We start from the raw sequence: 15213 nt of genomic DNA, 5'->3' as shown, positions 1-15213 counted from the left end.
TGTGTGTTTTTGTACAGTTGGCAAAAGTAAGCTCTTTTAACCACAATCAGCTGGGATTGAGGTCCTTTTGCACGTGGATTTTCCCTCTGTCACTTTCCCTTGTGTTGGGTGTTGCTAGAGCAGTATGAGTAGGCTGCATTTGGTTTTTACTTTAAGAGGACTATCCCGATTGCATAAAGTTCAGGCCTCACAAAAAAACTGCATCAATGCCTAGGTACAATAACAATACCTATATTACAGGTGTATCATGACGCTTAAATGAGTAATGGACAGATCCGGGTACATGGTATATACCCAATGGATGCTAGGTTAGGCATTATCCCCCCAAATGTTTTCTTGTCTCTCTCTCTCCCTGTATCTTTCTTTGTTCCTTTCTACCTGGAAAACAAAGTTCCAGAAGTTAGCATTGTATATGCTTAAAACTGCAAATATTTTTCATGAAAAGGAACTTTTCAATCCTAGGTAACAGGACCACATGATTTTGGGGGCCCTAGGCACTTGTGCCTCTGTTGAATCCCTTCCTCCATTAAAAAATAATAAATAAAAACTAAAAAATATATTTTAACATTGTATTAGTGTAATGACAAATATTTTAATGTATATTAAAACACTCTCTTAGACCTTAATGTTAACTTTTTTCCTTCTGATTTGAAATGAGACGACTGACGTGGGCCCCTAAAGCTATTATGGGCCCTAGGCACTGTGCCTAATGGAAAAGCCAGTTATAGGCTTCTCCAATATAAATAATAACTTTCTCTAACCATCATGGACTCAAGAATGGGGGTAAGCAAAAGGCAATGTTGTATATCTTAAACCGAGCTTCAGGTACACAGAGTAGAACCATGTTTTCCAAACAAGATCTTAAGGACAATAGGAAGCATTTAGCTTTGGTGTTCCAAATATGCACATGGAAAAAAAATAAAATACTCACATGGATGGAGTTGGCTCTTAGGAACTAGCAGGGACCATGTCTTACTGTGAAACACATTTTTTGTCTCTGAAGCTTACTTTTCAATTAATATTCTTGCAGGTGTTTGGTTGCCTGTTTTAGTCACATTATCAATAGTGAAACGTTCTTTCAGAAAATAAGCTTCATTTTGCCAGTTTAGAATTTCACCCAAAGTCTCTAGAAAACACATTGGTTTTGGTGCTGGTGCATCAAATAAATCACAAATGAAACAAACAAGCTGGCTTCCTATCAAAGGTGTGTCTGCAGAGCCCTGTGACTCTGCGTGCCAGGGGCTCTATCTGGCACATTTCTTAACTTTGCAAAATTAATCGTGCCAAAGAGAACATCATCAAACGCGTCCGGCAGAGAGTGTAAACATCTTCAAACCATGATTCTGCGCCATCAAGCGCTCTCCAGCTAATTTCATTTGGTGCATTACTCTGGAAGAAAATCGAGGCCAAGTGAAACTGCGGAAATGGGAACAATGCAAGGAGGAAAAAATCTCACCCCATTAAGGGATCCGTTTCTTCTTTGCACAAATAAGCCCACCACGCCTTGGAGGCAAGACTAGATGGCTCCAGGATATTATCAGAATGCCCCGCGGGCCCCCTCGGACTGAGGGAGCCCTGCACTACAGAGGAGGAAGGTGGCTGGAGCCGCAGGGCCCCAGCCCTGGGCGCCTTTTAGGTAACTCCTATAATCTAAGCAATCGCTCCTCCTCCCCTCCCCCCCCCCCCCCCCCCCCGCCACCCTCGCGGAGGCACAGAAGCCGGTTTTCGTGTGTTTTCACACGGGAGGCTAAAGCACGGCCCCACATTTTCCAGTCCTCAACGCAACGTTAGCAAGGCGCACTGACAGCGTTTCGGGAGCCACTCTCCTTCCCGCAGGGCCGCCGCACGCTCGGCCGGCCTTCTGTGGGGATTTGCACGGCCCCGTCCGCTTCGCTCTCCCTGGCTCCTCCATGACCTTCCGAGATTGGCCCCGGGACAGGACTCTCCGCGGAAGCACCACCCTCGGCGCTCCGACCCCGCGCGCGGCCGCGCTCCTGCGACTCCCAGAGGCGGCCCCTCGGGCGAGGGCTGGACGCGCGCGGCCGGGCCAGGGGGCGGGGACGGCGGGGGCGCGCGGGCGGTTTCCGGCGGGGGCGCGCGGGGCGCGGGCGGCGGGGCGGGGCGGGACTGGGGGCGGGGCCGGGACAGCAGCGCCCCCCGCCGAGCGGCGTGCAGGCACCGCCCCCGCGCGCCGCAGTCCGGGCTGAAGCGTCTCGGCCGTGGCCGTGGCCGTTAGCGTTGCCTCCTGGAGGCTCTGGCGGCGGCGGCGACTCCCAGGGCTCGCGGAGGGCAGCCGGCCGCCCCCAGCTCGTGGCCGCCTCGAGCAGCCCGGCGCTGGGACTGGGGAGGCGAGGCGGCGGCGGCGGGTTGTGCCCGGCCCCCCTCCTCCTCGCCTCCGGTCCCCGGGCGACTGCGGACTCCGGGCAGCCCCCGGGCGGCGGCCGAGCGGACGGCGGGGGATGGCGAGATAGCGGCGCGGGAGCGGCCCGTGAGTGCCGGAGGCGGGTGGGCGCGGCGCGGGGCGTGGGGAAGCGCGAGCCACGGAGCCCGGTGCCCGGTGCCGTGGGCGCGTCGCCGCGAGCGCCTGGCGGCTCGGGCGGGGTGGGGGGCAGCGCTCCGGCCGGCTCCGGTCTGGGGGCGTCCGCGAGGACTGACACCGGGGTGGGGGGAATGCTCCGGGTCGTGCCGCTCTCCGCGCGCCCTCGGGCCACCCTGCGTCCGGGAGGGCGCCCACTCCCTGGCCGCGAAATTCTGCCCCACGTAGGGCAGTAAGTTCTGAGACCAGAGGCTACCTGGGGGATGGGAAGGAGCTTTAATTTTTATTTTCCTTTGGAGATGTAACCAGCCGGGTGATTGCGTGACCCCTTGCCTCGACTCTTCATTAAACAGTTCTTTCTCTCTTCCTCCCTTATTTATGAGTGTATTTAATTTACCTGTACTTTTTATGTGCTTCTGGCCGAAGGCGCTAACCTCGATAAAGCCAAAGTTGAAGTATTAGCGATTAAAGTGAGGCTTATTGCACGATGCCACTTTTGATGTGTTGTCTGAAAGGAAGGACCTGGAGTCTTGAGTTCTGACCCCTACAGAAAACTCTTCACGTCAGGTGGTTGTGCATTAACTTCAGGGCTTGAATAATGGGATTTTGGTGCCCACCTTCGGCTACCAGAAAACAAACCCAGCAGCAGCACATGAGGTCTTTACTCTCCGTTGGGTATCTTTGTGTTCCTTTTTGTATGAGTGTGTTTAATCCAGTCAAATATTGATAGAACGGGTGTGCATTTTTTTGAGTGACATTTGTGTGAAAATGAATTCTTTGCATTTGTTTTTATGTGTCCTTTTAACTTACATTTTTCAACAAAAAGGTTTCAGTTTAAGGTTTGCCTTCCGATTGTTCGTTTTCAGTTTCAGATTTCTCTTTAATTAAAAAAAGTTTTGGTTGGAGTAAAAGTCATGTGACCTAGTAGTATCATTTAGTCAGGGGTCCACAAATGAATCCTAAATCAAAGCCCATTCCCATCCGCTGCAAATGAAAAATTAAAGCGTTTGTATACTGAAAATGATGGTTGCCCCTCCCCCTAAAATTATTTTGCTGCAGATCTGAAATCATATTTCACCAAAATCGGAGGGTTCCTTGTCTAAACAAGCCTTGCAGAGGAAAGGAAACCTAAGTGTAGTAGTGTGTTCTCAAAAACTGGGGACTCTCCCCTCGTTTTTGACATTGACGTCCTGTTTTATTGCCAGGTGGAAACTGTGTTAATTTGGAGACTTCATTAGGTAGTTACAAGCTCAATTTAAATACGAGGTATGTTTTCAAGGTGAACCTAGCAGCTCTTTCCCTTCCAAGAATTGAACTGAGGCTTATTTGCTTTGTAATAGGTGAGATCACAAGCGAGCCTCTCTTAATTAGTAGAGACTTGGATTCTCTTCTGGGAATTAAGGATCAGGAACTCTGCTGTCGAATGGAACAACTTTTGTGATTTTTGAAAGCCTGTACTCTTAATGGGTCTTCTTGAATAATATGTTGGTAACAGTATACGCTATTTTGATATTGAAATGTATTGTATTAATTTGTGGGACGGACAGTTTGTGCACACTGGAGGAGATAAAATAGATATGAAGAGCTCTGGAGTGGAAAGTCCATCTTTCTCCCTTCTCTGCAGCAAGTACCCTGTTCTTCCCAGGAATCAGGGTTCCTAGTTCCTTACATATATCTTTCCAGATATACCTTATGCTAGTATAAACGTTTTGTATGTTTCTTTTTATTTGTCTTTCCGCAAACGAGGTCACTTTGTATATGCTGTTCTGCACCAGCTCCCCGCCCTTCCCTTAGAGTACTAAATCTTGGCAGTCTATCAGTACTTAAGAGAGCTGGCTCATTCTCTGGGAGCCACTGAGAGTACTCCAATAAGGATGAACCATAATTTATTTAACCTCTTTTTTTTTTAATTGAGGTATGTGTAGGTCGTTTCTAACACTTTGTTATAAAATTATTGTAAAACTTGTGTTTTTAAAGTTTTTGAGTGGGTTTCACTTATTCCCAAAGGCAGTAGTAACATACGTCTCTGTAGCACATTCCAGGAAATAAATGCCCCTTCTCTCCAATATACACTTTTTCCTTTTGTATAATTTCACAGTGACCCGTAAAGATCTTTGGTGTCTTTGTGATGAAGCCTGAGCCATGATGGCCAGTAAACTAAGGTCATATACCTTGATTAACACCTTACCTCTTTGTTTCAAGAAAAGAAAGAAAAGAACAGATACAAATTTTTAAGAATAATCTGTAAGAGAAAATCATAAGAGATTAAATATTTTTGAACATGGAGAAAAGGCTTGTACCTTTGATTAAGTTGAAGATGAAGGCAGTTTTTGTTTCATGAAACTTGTTTACCATTAGGCACTGAAATACCTGCTTTCTGTAGATTATCACCAGTATCTCATACTTTCATGCTGTTACAATATGGTTATAATTTGTACAGTTTGGGAGGTTAAAAGTAACTCTTAAGGGGAGGTATGCTTTTGGAAAATATTTGGCTCTTTAAAAATTGACATCTCAGTGCTTTTAAAATGAATCATAGAAACAGTACTAATCCTAGAAATTGAGCCTAATACATCATAAAATTTGAGTATTAGCCAATGTTGAGTTTTACATGTTTATCACATTTATTTTTGGAGAGTGTTTTTAAGATGAGGGCAAGCTATACTTTTTTTTTTAACCTATCAAACAACTTTCTTAGTGTTTAAGATGTTTTCTTTTTCCTTATTATTTGGCACCTGCCATTGTAGTACAAAACTGCTAATATTGTCTATATTTGCTCTTCTTAAATAAGCATACATTGAGCATCTGTTACATTCCAGGCACCCTTATAGGGACTGCGAATATAGCACTGCACAGGGAAGGCAGACCCCACTTTTAATGAGTTCACAAATTACTGGGGGAGATGGATAAAAAGCAGAGAAGCAGTGAAGGAAATGATACCAAATAGTGAAAGTACTGGGAAAGTAATGAGTCACTGTGGTAAAGACAGGATGGGGGCTGCTGTTTTAGATTGAGTGTTCCTGGAACTTTCTCTCAGGTAGAGAGATTTGAGCAGAATGAGGCAAGGAGTCTGTGTGTTTGGAGGTCTGGAGGAAGAGTGGCTCAGGCAGAGGGAACCGCAGGTGCAAAGGCCCTCCGGTGAGGCTGGGCCTGCCTTACCAGAGGAGCAGAGGGCTGCCTCTGTGGCTGGGGTCCGTGATGGAGAGCAGATGGGGAGAGTGCCGGGCCGGGGAGAACAGGCACTGTACCTGGTGCCCGAGTGTTTGCACGTGTGAAGGAGTATTGTAGACGTGGAATAGAGGCCTTGGATGGGTTGTTCCTCCACCTGCTGAAAGCTCCAGGAGGGCAGGCAGGGGTCTGGCTGTTCCCCACCCTCTCCCACCAGCAGGAACAGCTGGCTGTGAATATTTGTTGAAGTAATGAATGATTGGGGAGTTTCAAAAAAATAATCCTGCCTGATTTGGGCCAAAATACTTAGATTCGAGAGTCTTGAGCTTTCCATCATGGCTGTGGCCCTTGACGTTACCAAATCTGTGATGTACATCCTCTCAAAGTATTGCTTTGTGTTGGTTGCATTTGATTGCTTTTCCATGAAATTGAAGTGTGAAGGCTTAAAAACATACCTAATTTTCCAGGACATTGTAGTGACTTCTGAGTAATTTAGTCAGAAGTTTCACCTGTGATATCAGTAGATTTGCTATTTGCTTGAGCATAACATTTTCAAAGATGCCTTTTTTTGGGTTTTGTTTACTGAATGGATGAATTGCTTTGAGCAGATGACAGACTAATGAGCAAATAAAATATATGTACTTTATGCAGGTACTTCCATTCTCACAGGAAGAATGTGTGCATGTTCTATTTTAGGGAATATCAGGAACTGGGGTATTTCCTCTTCCCAACTTCTAATCTGTTTGTCATTCTAAATACATGTTCCCTTACATTAATTGAAAGCGTGGGAAATGAGTTTTGTGCCAAGTAATTGTTATAGATGTTTAATAAGAATCTGTTAATCTTTCTCTTGACTGTGACTTTTTGGCTTCTGTGTGACATGAGGAATTTGGTCATCTCACAGAGTGAGGGTTTTAAATCTTTTAATTTGCTATTCGAACTGGTTGATACCAGAACTGAATAAGTTGTTTCTAGGTTTCTCTTCCAACTTTTTCTCACGAGTTCTGCACAGACACTGTAAAGGATGGATTCTGTGACTCCTAAAACTTAAGTCAGCTTTGTCCTTGTCACTGTCACTGCAGTGAAAGCTCTTTAGCGGTATAGCAGAAGCACGTGAGCATCTGTTTTATATGTAAGTCGTTGTGGTCACTTAGCAGCTTAGATGTTTGAGCTGGAGTACTTTTCCTGCCTCCTTTGTATTTCCTCTGTGAACCACAGAGATGCAGAATTCCAAATCAGACTTCGGTTGTCTGAAATCAGAGCAGATACTTTCTCGCCCATCACTGCTGCTCATGTTGCTCACATAAGCAAAGGTTGTGTTTATCAGATGCGGTTTTATGGGTTTTATGTTGGAAGTTGGAGAAGAACTTCTGGTGGGTGAGCTTTTCATGGAATTTTGCACAGAGGTGAGAAAAATCTTGGCATTTACCCAATTCTTCTTTTGTGTGGCAGGTACAGAAGACGACTTGGAATCCTGATAGGTGCCTGGAGTTGAGACTCTATCTGTGTTATTAAGTGGCAGCATTCTGCACTTAGACCACAAAGAAGTGATGTCACTTCCTGAAAGTGTGTGTGTGGCCTTTCCCTAGAAGGGGGCTTGGGTTACTGAGGCCCCTTGCTGCGCCTTCCTCTCACTGCTCTCAGAAGCAGCCTTCAAGGAGACTCTGGATCTGAGGACAGTGGGAATGGTGGCGGCAGGAACATCTGGTGGAAAATAACAAGTGGCAGAAGTAGTGTTTCCCATTTCTAATATTAGAAATGCTAATGGGGCAGTGAGTGGTAGACGTTCTGTGGGCAGAATTGTGTGTCTGTTGAGCTGGGGGTGTGGGTGAGCTGGGGAGAAATGAGAATCCGCTACCCGGCCCTGAGTGCCGCAGCCCTTGAAAGTGCCGTCGTGCCGCCTGAAAGCTGGGGTGCCGGCCGTTCCTGGCCACAAGCTTGGAGACCCGCTGCCGTACCAGCGAGGTCCTGTTTCACATTTCATGCCTCAGTATTCATAGTGCAGTACAAAAGTGAAGGAGGCAAGAAGGTTTTAGAAACCTCTTCAAAGAAACTGTTAAAGTTGGGAGCATAAATCTTCATCTAATTGGAAACCTCTCCTGTGTTTATTCCTCGAAGATACCTGGCTCACCAGAGTTTTACCGTGAATGTTAAATTATCTTTTTTGGAGATCCAGGTTCAGGTTTTGTGGAACTATACAGAGCTTAAAATGCAAAGCACGTATCAGTAATAAGAACTTACACATTCAGACAAAACCGAAGAAAGTATAGAATTTGAGAGCCACAAGAGGTCGCAGGTCATCTGGTCCACTTCTTAAGTTTACTTGCGAAGAACCCAAGAGACCAAGACCAGAGCTGTTGTAATTTGCCCAAGAATCCAGTGGCTCCAGACTGGGACTGTGGAACCACGATGTGCTGATTCTTCGCTACAGGGCCCTGAGCTCCCCCCTTAGAACAGCAGCTCCTTGAAGGCAGGGACTCTGTGGGGTTCGCCACTGTGTCCTCAACAGAGAACATTGCCCAGCCCATAGGCATTCAGATACTTGTTGCTAAATGAGTATCTACAGGATTTTAACAGCTTCATAGTGCCCCATTAGCTATAATATAGTACAGTATTTATAAAACTTGAAAGAATATGCAATTTCATGAGTTTCTTGTTAAAAAAATATATCACATTACTCTTAAAGCCCCCAATATTAAGCCTCATATTAGCCAGATGGGAAAGTGAAGGTGTGGCGTTTTACTTACTAGCTTGGCACTTTTCTGAGTCTGGCTTCACTACATTTTCTAATTGTCATTCTGTAAGCTCTGTCAGCTGGGATCTGATGTCATTAACGTTTTATATTTTGTTTTTGAAGACATGTATTTTAAAATACAGCATTTGGGCACCTGGGTGGCTCTGTCAGTTCAGAGTCTGACTCTTGATTTCGGCTCAGGTCATGATCTCATGGTTAGGGAGTTTGAGCCCTGCATTGTTTCCATGCTAATAGCATGGAACCTGCTTGGGAGTCTCTCTCCCCCCCTCTCTCTCTGCCCCTCCCCTGCTTGCCCTCTCTCGCTCTCCCTCAAAATAAATTAATTAATTAAATAAGTTTAAAATACATCATTTGTTGTCTGAATTGTTTGCTGTTTCTCTACATGTTTTACCAGTCATTTCACTATTTTTAAAACCGAAGGCCATATAGGGATTTGATTGTTTAAAAACAAATCTAGCCAAAGGGATGGGGGAATTGTCACTTTCAAATCCTGCTGGTGGGTGTTTGAATTGTTACAACTTTCCAGGAGGGCAATTTGGTATTACTCATCGAAAGCCTCAAAAATGTGCCATGTCTCTTAGTCAGGCATTTCCATCACAAGGAATTTAAACTAAGGAAAAAAAAAAACATGTGTACAGAGACCAATCTGTAGCAATGGTTCTTACCTCCACACTGCGTGTGGAGACCATATTCCTCAGTAGCTGTCTTTCCCACACTGGTTCTTAACTTGGTGGGAAGTCTACTTAGTGTGGAGTGTCTCAAAATTGCACAGAGTGCTCTCTGAAGTTTGGGAAAAACACATTTCCAGAATCTGGTGATGTCCCCACAAAGTACAGACAAAAAAACAAACAACCTCTAATTTGCAAAATGATTTTTGTAGCTTTGTTTATAGTTCTAAGCTAGAAACAGTTTAAATGCTCAATAATAGGGATTGGTTAAATAAATTGTGGTATGTACATGTAATGGAAAACCCTTTATTCATGAACAGTGAGGTAGGTAAGGGAGTAATTTATTGATGTGAAAGATATTCAGAATTTGCAAACTGAAAAAGCAGATTGTAAAATGGCATGTGTAAAAAAATTTTTTTTTTAATGTTTGTTTATCTTGAGAGAGAGAGCGCGAGCAAGCAGGGGAGGGGCAGAGTGAGATGAGAGGGAGAGAGAGAGAATCCCAAGCAGGCTTGGCACAGCACAGAACCAGACATGGGGCTCGACCTCATGAACCTCGAGATCATGACCAGAGCCAAAATCAAGAGTTAGCCGCTTAACTGACTGAGCCATGAGCCACCCTGGCACTGCATGCATGTGTAAATTGATCTAAGTTTTTTGGTGATTTTATTTTGGAGGGCGAATGTGACAGAGCATCTAGAATACAGAATGTGTATACAGTTTTCTACCTATTATATGGGAAAATGTCAGGGAAATTATACACCAAATATTAGGTAGGATTATCTTTGTGTGTTGAAATTACAAGTGACTATTAGTTATTTTTTTATTACTGTTTTCCTGATTTCCACTACATAAAGCATGTTATATAATTAAGACAATGGGATCAGATGCTATTTCCCATTTACTGGTTGTGTGAACCTGGGCAGGTTCTGTCTCTCTTTCCTTATCTGTAAAATGGGAATAATAATGTCCAGCTCAAGGTGCCTGAAGTAGTGTTTGATAAGTGTTACCTTGACTTCACCTATCTGATATGATTAAGACCAATATTATGTTTCTATTAATATAGAATTTCTAAGCAGAATAATTTGTTTTACAAGTCCCATTGTTGTGAAAAGCATTTCAGGACATTCTGACAAAATATTTCATTGCTTTTGGTCACTGATTTTGTTGAATTTTTATTTAGTTTAAACTTTTTTTTTTTTTAAGTTTATTTATTTTGAGAGAGAGAGAGAGGGAGAACATGCATGGGAGGGACAGAGAGAGAATCCCAAACAGGCTCCCCACTGTCAGCGTGGAGCCCTATGTGGGGCTCAAACTCATGAACCATGAGATCATGACCTGGGCTGAAATCAAGGGTTGGACGCTTAACTGACTGAGCCACCCAGGCACCCTGCATTTTTATTTACTTTAAAACTGAAATGCTTTCCATTGCCAAAAAATTTTATTTTGAATTGAAGGCTTTTTTCCCCTTCTGTTTTTGTCTTTAACAGTAGTAAGTTCTTGAAGGTCAAGGTCTCGTCATCTTTCCTTTTGTAGAGTCAGAATGAAATGTGATTCACTCCTTCAGTAACTGTCAGGGGCCTTTTTTCCCTGGGCGGTGGGTAGGCATCAGGTACACAGCAGCGCCCAGGACAGACATGCCCCATCATTTGCATGACATGGGAGGTGACCAGGACGGTTCAGGGCCAGGAGGCACACTCACACTCAATAAAAGGTCTTCCGCAGCTGACAGCCACGTAGACCTCATTTCCTCCCCTGCAATTTTAAAAGAAACTTCGTTGTGATGTTACTTTTCAGTGAAACAAACTGTGCCTCCTGCTTATTCCACAAAGCACCTGAGGAGCAGACTGGGTTATTGTTGCCTTTACTGACAGTTTACATTATACCTGCTTGAGAATACCCGAGGCTAAAAGTCTCTAAATTGCTGCTGTGTGTCTTCTGTGAAGGACGGGCCTTTCTGAGCTTACCTTTTATAAAATTACTGTGATGCGTTCCTACTAGTAAATTTAGGACCGAATGGAATACATGGATCCCATTTGAGAAATTCTAGCACATACTCTTACTGAGGGTGAGGACAATAAAGCATGCACTTTAGAGTAATGTTTCTACTTGACAGTGTATAAAACGACATTAATTTTGTAATTTCCTAATGTAAGGGCGGTTTTTAAGTTGGCAACAGTTGAAATATTCTGATGTAAAGCAGACCCAACAGTCACGGAGGAAGCCTTGGAATTTCACAGGTAGTGACCTTGCGTATCATTCCCCTCAGACAGCCTGATGAAAGAACGTGGTCCCCACAAACCTTTTTTCTTGTGTCTACAAAATGCATGGAAGGTTAAGTCATGCCACAGGTCAGAGGCACCAGCAGAGCCAACATTTTATTCTTCATTTATCTCACGTTTTTCCTGTCTACACCATTGCTTTGCATGGTCCATTTTACCCCCTCCACCCTGCCCCCCCAGCAGTTAGCTTCCCTTTTTTGGTTGAGGAAAGACCACTTTGCAGAAAGAAACACGCTTTATCTCTCTCAGTGAGATGTACTGAGTATGCATTGGCGAGTAGGAAGCAGCCAAGCCGTGTTGACATGCGGACGGTAGACTGTCGGCTGGACATCGAATTTAGCGCACTCGCCCTTTTTCAAACACCAGCTTCAATAAAATTACAGACGTCTCTGTTTTGGAACTTTTCAGCTCTCTTCCAGATAATCAAAGCTGTGATTGCTGTACTCACACATCCCATGGGCTGTATTTATTGCTGGGATCAAAAGCTCAAACACTTGCAGGTGCAGTGAAGGTCACGTACCTTGCTGAGTGCGTCCGATCTGCCTTTTGTCTCCATGCTTTTGGTAGACACAGTGAGCGATACTTCACTTTCTTTTTACTACACGGTGGACAGCAGTGATGATCTAGATGGTAAATGGCAACTGGAAGTTGTCTCAGTTCTGGGGACCAGTAAGGAGAGACACCAGGGGAGGTTGCTGTGCAACGTGAGCTTCGTTTCGAAGGATGGGCTGGTGTTCGTTCAACAGACGAAGAGTGGGACGGACATGCTGGGCAGAGGGTGCAGCGTGTGCAGTGACCCAGAGGACCACCGAGTCTGGCATGTCTGGGGCAACTTGAGTGCAGGGGCAATGTGTGCAGAGGTGGGATTGGGAAGTTAAGAAAGCCTCGTGTCCTGCTAAAGTTGGCGCCTTTTCCAGTAGGTCAGGGAGACTGGTGGGAAACTTCAGGCCTGTGAGACCAGCATTTCAGAAACGTGACCTGGTTGTGCCGTGGAGGGTTTGGGGAGCCGGAGACCAGTGAGGAGCACTGCAGCAATGCAGGCCGAGGGGAAGGGGCCCCCGCCGGGCCCGGCCCCTGAAGTTCGTCTGTGTTGTCCTAACAGTGTCCAGGCGGTGGCACACAAGCTCCTCTCGTGCCCGGCCCTCTGTGCCCGTTTTTCAAGCTTCTGATTGAACTCCGCGCAGAAGCATTCCATGCGTTTAAAGCTCCTAAACACTGGTCTACTGATGGCTTCTCCTTAAGTTGCTGAATGTTCAAGGGGTTCTCAAGTGTGCGTGGTAGGTGGAGCCCGGAGCGATGACGTAGCTGCTTGGGTTAAAGATGTTGGTCAAAGGGTAGGAGCTTTCAGTTCTAAGGTGAGTGGGTTCTGGGGATCTAATGGACAGCAGGGCGAGTACAGTTAATTTTGTATTGTATGCTTAGAAGTTGCTGTGAGAACAGATCTTAAGCGTGTCCACTCTGCACACACAAAAAAGTAACTGGGAAGCGATGGACGTGTTAAGTTGATTGTGGTGGTCGTTTCACGGGGTACATGCATATCAACACATCAAGTTGTACACTTGAAAAGTATACAGTTTTGTCAGTTCTACCTCAGTAAAGCTGAGAATAAAACAGGGAGTAGGTACACCTGTGGCGAGATGGGATAAGAAAGTGTGGTGTGAGATTTATATTGAAGCAAGAACTTCTTTTTTATTCTTTAATAATTTTTTTATGTTTTAATTTTTTTTTTTTGAGAGAGAGAGAGAGACCACGAGCTGGGGAGGGGCAGAGAGAGGAGGGTGGGGGACAGAGGATCCGAAGCGGGCTCTGCGCTGACAGCAGAGAGCCCGATGGGGAACTAGAACTCATGTACCGTAAGATCGTGACCTGAGCCCAAGTCGAATGCTCAACCGACTGAGCCACCCAGGTGCCCTTGAAGCAAGAACTTCTCATAGTTTGAGCAATAATAAAGACAATAATAGTCTCTGTTTCATATTAATGATACCTTGATATTTGATTACCTACCTGTTAATTTTTCAGACTAAAAGTGAATCCTCCAGTTTTAATGCCACTGGAGGAGAGGATTTTATGCATTGTGGTAAATGAGGAGGCAAAAGAGTTATCCTTATTGTTACTATTTTGGCAGTTACGTTGCATTGTTGGCCCATTTCACTGATCAGTCTTTGGTGTTTTTCCCACATGTGGCTGCTAAATTAGGTCTCTTCCAACCTGTGTGTGTTCATTTTCCACATGTGTTGTCATTGTCAGCATCAGTGTCATTTTGTACCTGAAATTATCAATGCTGAATTTATCTTATTGGATTAGTTTGTTGGATTAGTTTATTAGAATCCTCATTATTACATGCAGTATATTTGCTGTTTTGCCCATTTTTTTCATCCACAGATTTGACGAATGTGATTCCTGTGTCGTCATCTAGTTCGTTAATGAAAATGTCAAGAGAAATAGTGTGTCACACCTGTCAGTGAACTTTGTCCAGGGTGACGTCATCCACTAAGAGGCCCCCCTTGAGTAAGGCTGGGGAACATGGTGAAAGAACCCCCTTCACTCTTTTGCGTACAACCTGTGTCTCTTCATCTCGTTCATAAATACCTTTCAGTAAATATGTTCTGTTTCTGACGCTTGCTTTCCCGGTTCAGTAGCCTCATCAGGTAAGGGGGTGAGGGGTGGGGGCTGAGTACACTGGCCTAGGGTCCCTTTCCTGACATGTCCTGCAGTCTGACCCAGGATCATTGTAAAGCTTCCATGTCTCTGGTCTGTAGAACCTACTTTCTTGACGGAACGTCTCACAGAACATCCCTTTCCAAAAACGGTTTTGCCAGAAACCAGTTATTTCTGTTGTATTTTTCATTCTCTGTTCCACTCTGTTCAGAAGTTTCAAGTGAATGTAAGGTGCAGTGCTCTGCCCCCACATCTGTACAAGATGTAGTAGACTGTGGTCTGAAGCTAAAGGTTTTGTTTTAATTCTTTTTCTTTTCCTTTTTTTCTTTTGAGAAGCATTCGTATTCTAAAATAATGCTTCATATTTTGAGATCTGTAATTAAAGAATACCATAAAGGAAAGAAAAGGACCCAGTGAATTCTTTTGGAGAGGAGAGCTTTGAGATTCCAACCCCAAACAACGTTAAGAAACATTCAGGCCCCTTTTGGTCAATATCTGTGCACTGAAATATAAATCTTCAGACCGTTTATATTTTAAGATCATTTCAACAACAAGTCAAGAATTTTTTAATGCCAATACATTTTGAAAACAGGTTGTTAACTGGTGCCCTAAGAACTGTACTTGGCCTTCAGATATGTTTTCTTTGGCCCGCATAGTGTTTTGTAAAGAATTAGTTGCCATCGTTAAAAATAAGGAGATTTCACGTTACAAAACCAAACCAAACCTGCCTTCCTGTCCCTTTTTTCAAAAAGGGTCAAAAAGGTCTGTGACTTCAGGGGCCCCGTGTTCCCACGTGGCGGTTATGTGGGAGTCCAGCACGAGCTCCAGGCTGCCCGCCACCGCTGTCCGCTCCGCACTTGTTCCCTGCAGCCGGCTCCACTCGCCTCGTCCGGCTGGTCCTCGGAGTAGGTTTGAGCTTGCATCTGCTGGGTTAGGAGCTAACCAGTTCTGAGTATACTTGGGAGAACAACAAGGTGGTAGCAGTCTGCAGTTTTGTTCCTGAACACAGGTTGTCTGACCTCTGTCTTGAGGTGACAGCCGGAAGTGCCTGGTAAAGCAGGTGGAATTTCCCCAGGAACAGCACGCAGCTGGGCAGCTGGGCAGGGTGGAGGAGGCCAGCACTCTTCATGCATTCTAGCTCCGTTG

General features: G+C 44.9%; 1 protein-coding gene across 1 annotated transcript in view; it reads left to right on the top strand.

Moving 5' to 3' along the window:
- Nucleotides 1–2185: 2185 nt before the first annotated feature.
- Nucleotides 2186–15213, top strand: part of LIFR (LIF receptor subunit alpha) — a 77954-nt gene continuing 64926 nt past the window's right edge. Inside the window, exon 1 of the mRNA XM_019464216.2 lies at nt 2186–2488. The gene's annotated coding sequence lies outside the window, so the exon portion shown is untranslated. The remainder of the gene's footprint in view (nt 2489–15213) is intronic.

This window comes from Panthera pardus, unplaced genomic scaffold (genome assembly GCF_024362965.1).
Source record: "Panthera pardus isolate Hobbes unplaced genomic scaffold, ASM2436296v1 HiC_scaffold_2, whole genome shotgun sequence".
Lineage (NCBI taxonomy): Eukaryota > Metazoa > Chordata > Mammalia > Carnivora > Felidae > Panthera > Panthera pardus.
The sequence above is the reverse complement of the archived record's forward strand: the minus strand, read 5'-3'. Positions and strand labels throughout refer to the sequence as shown.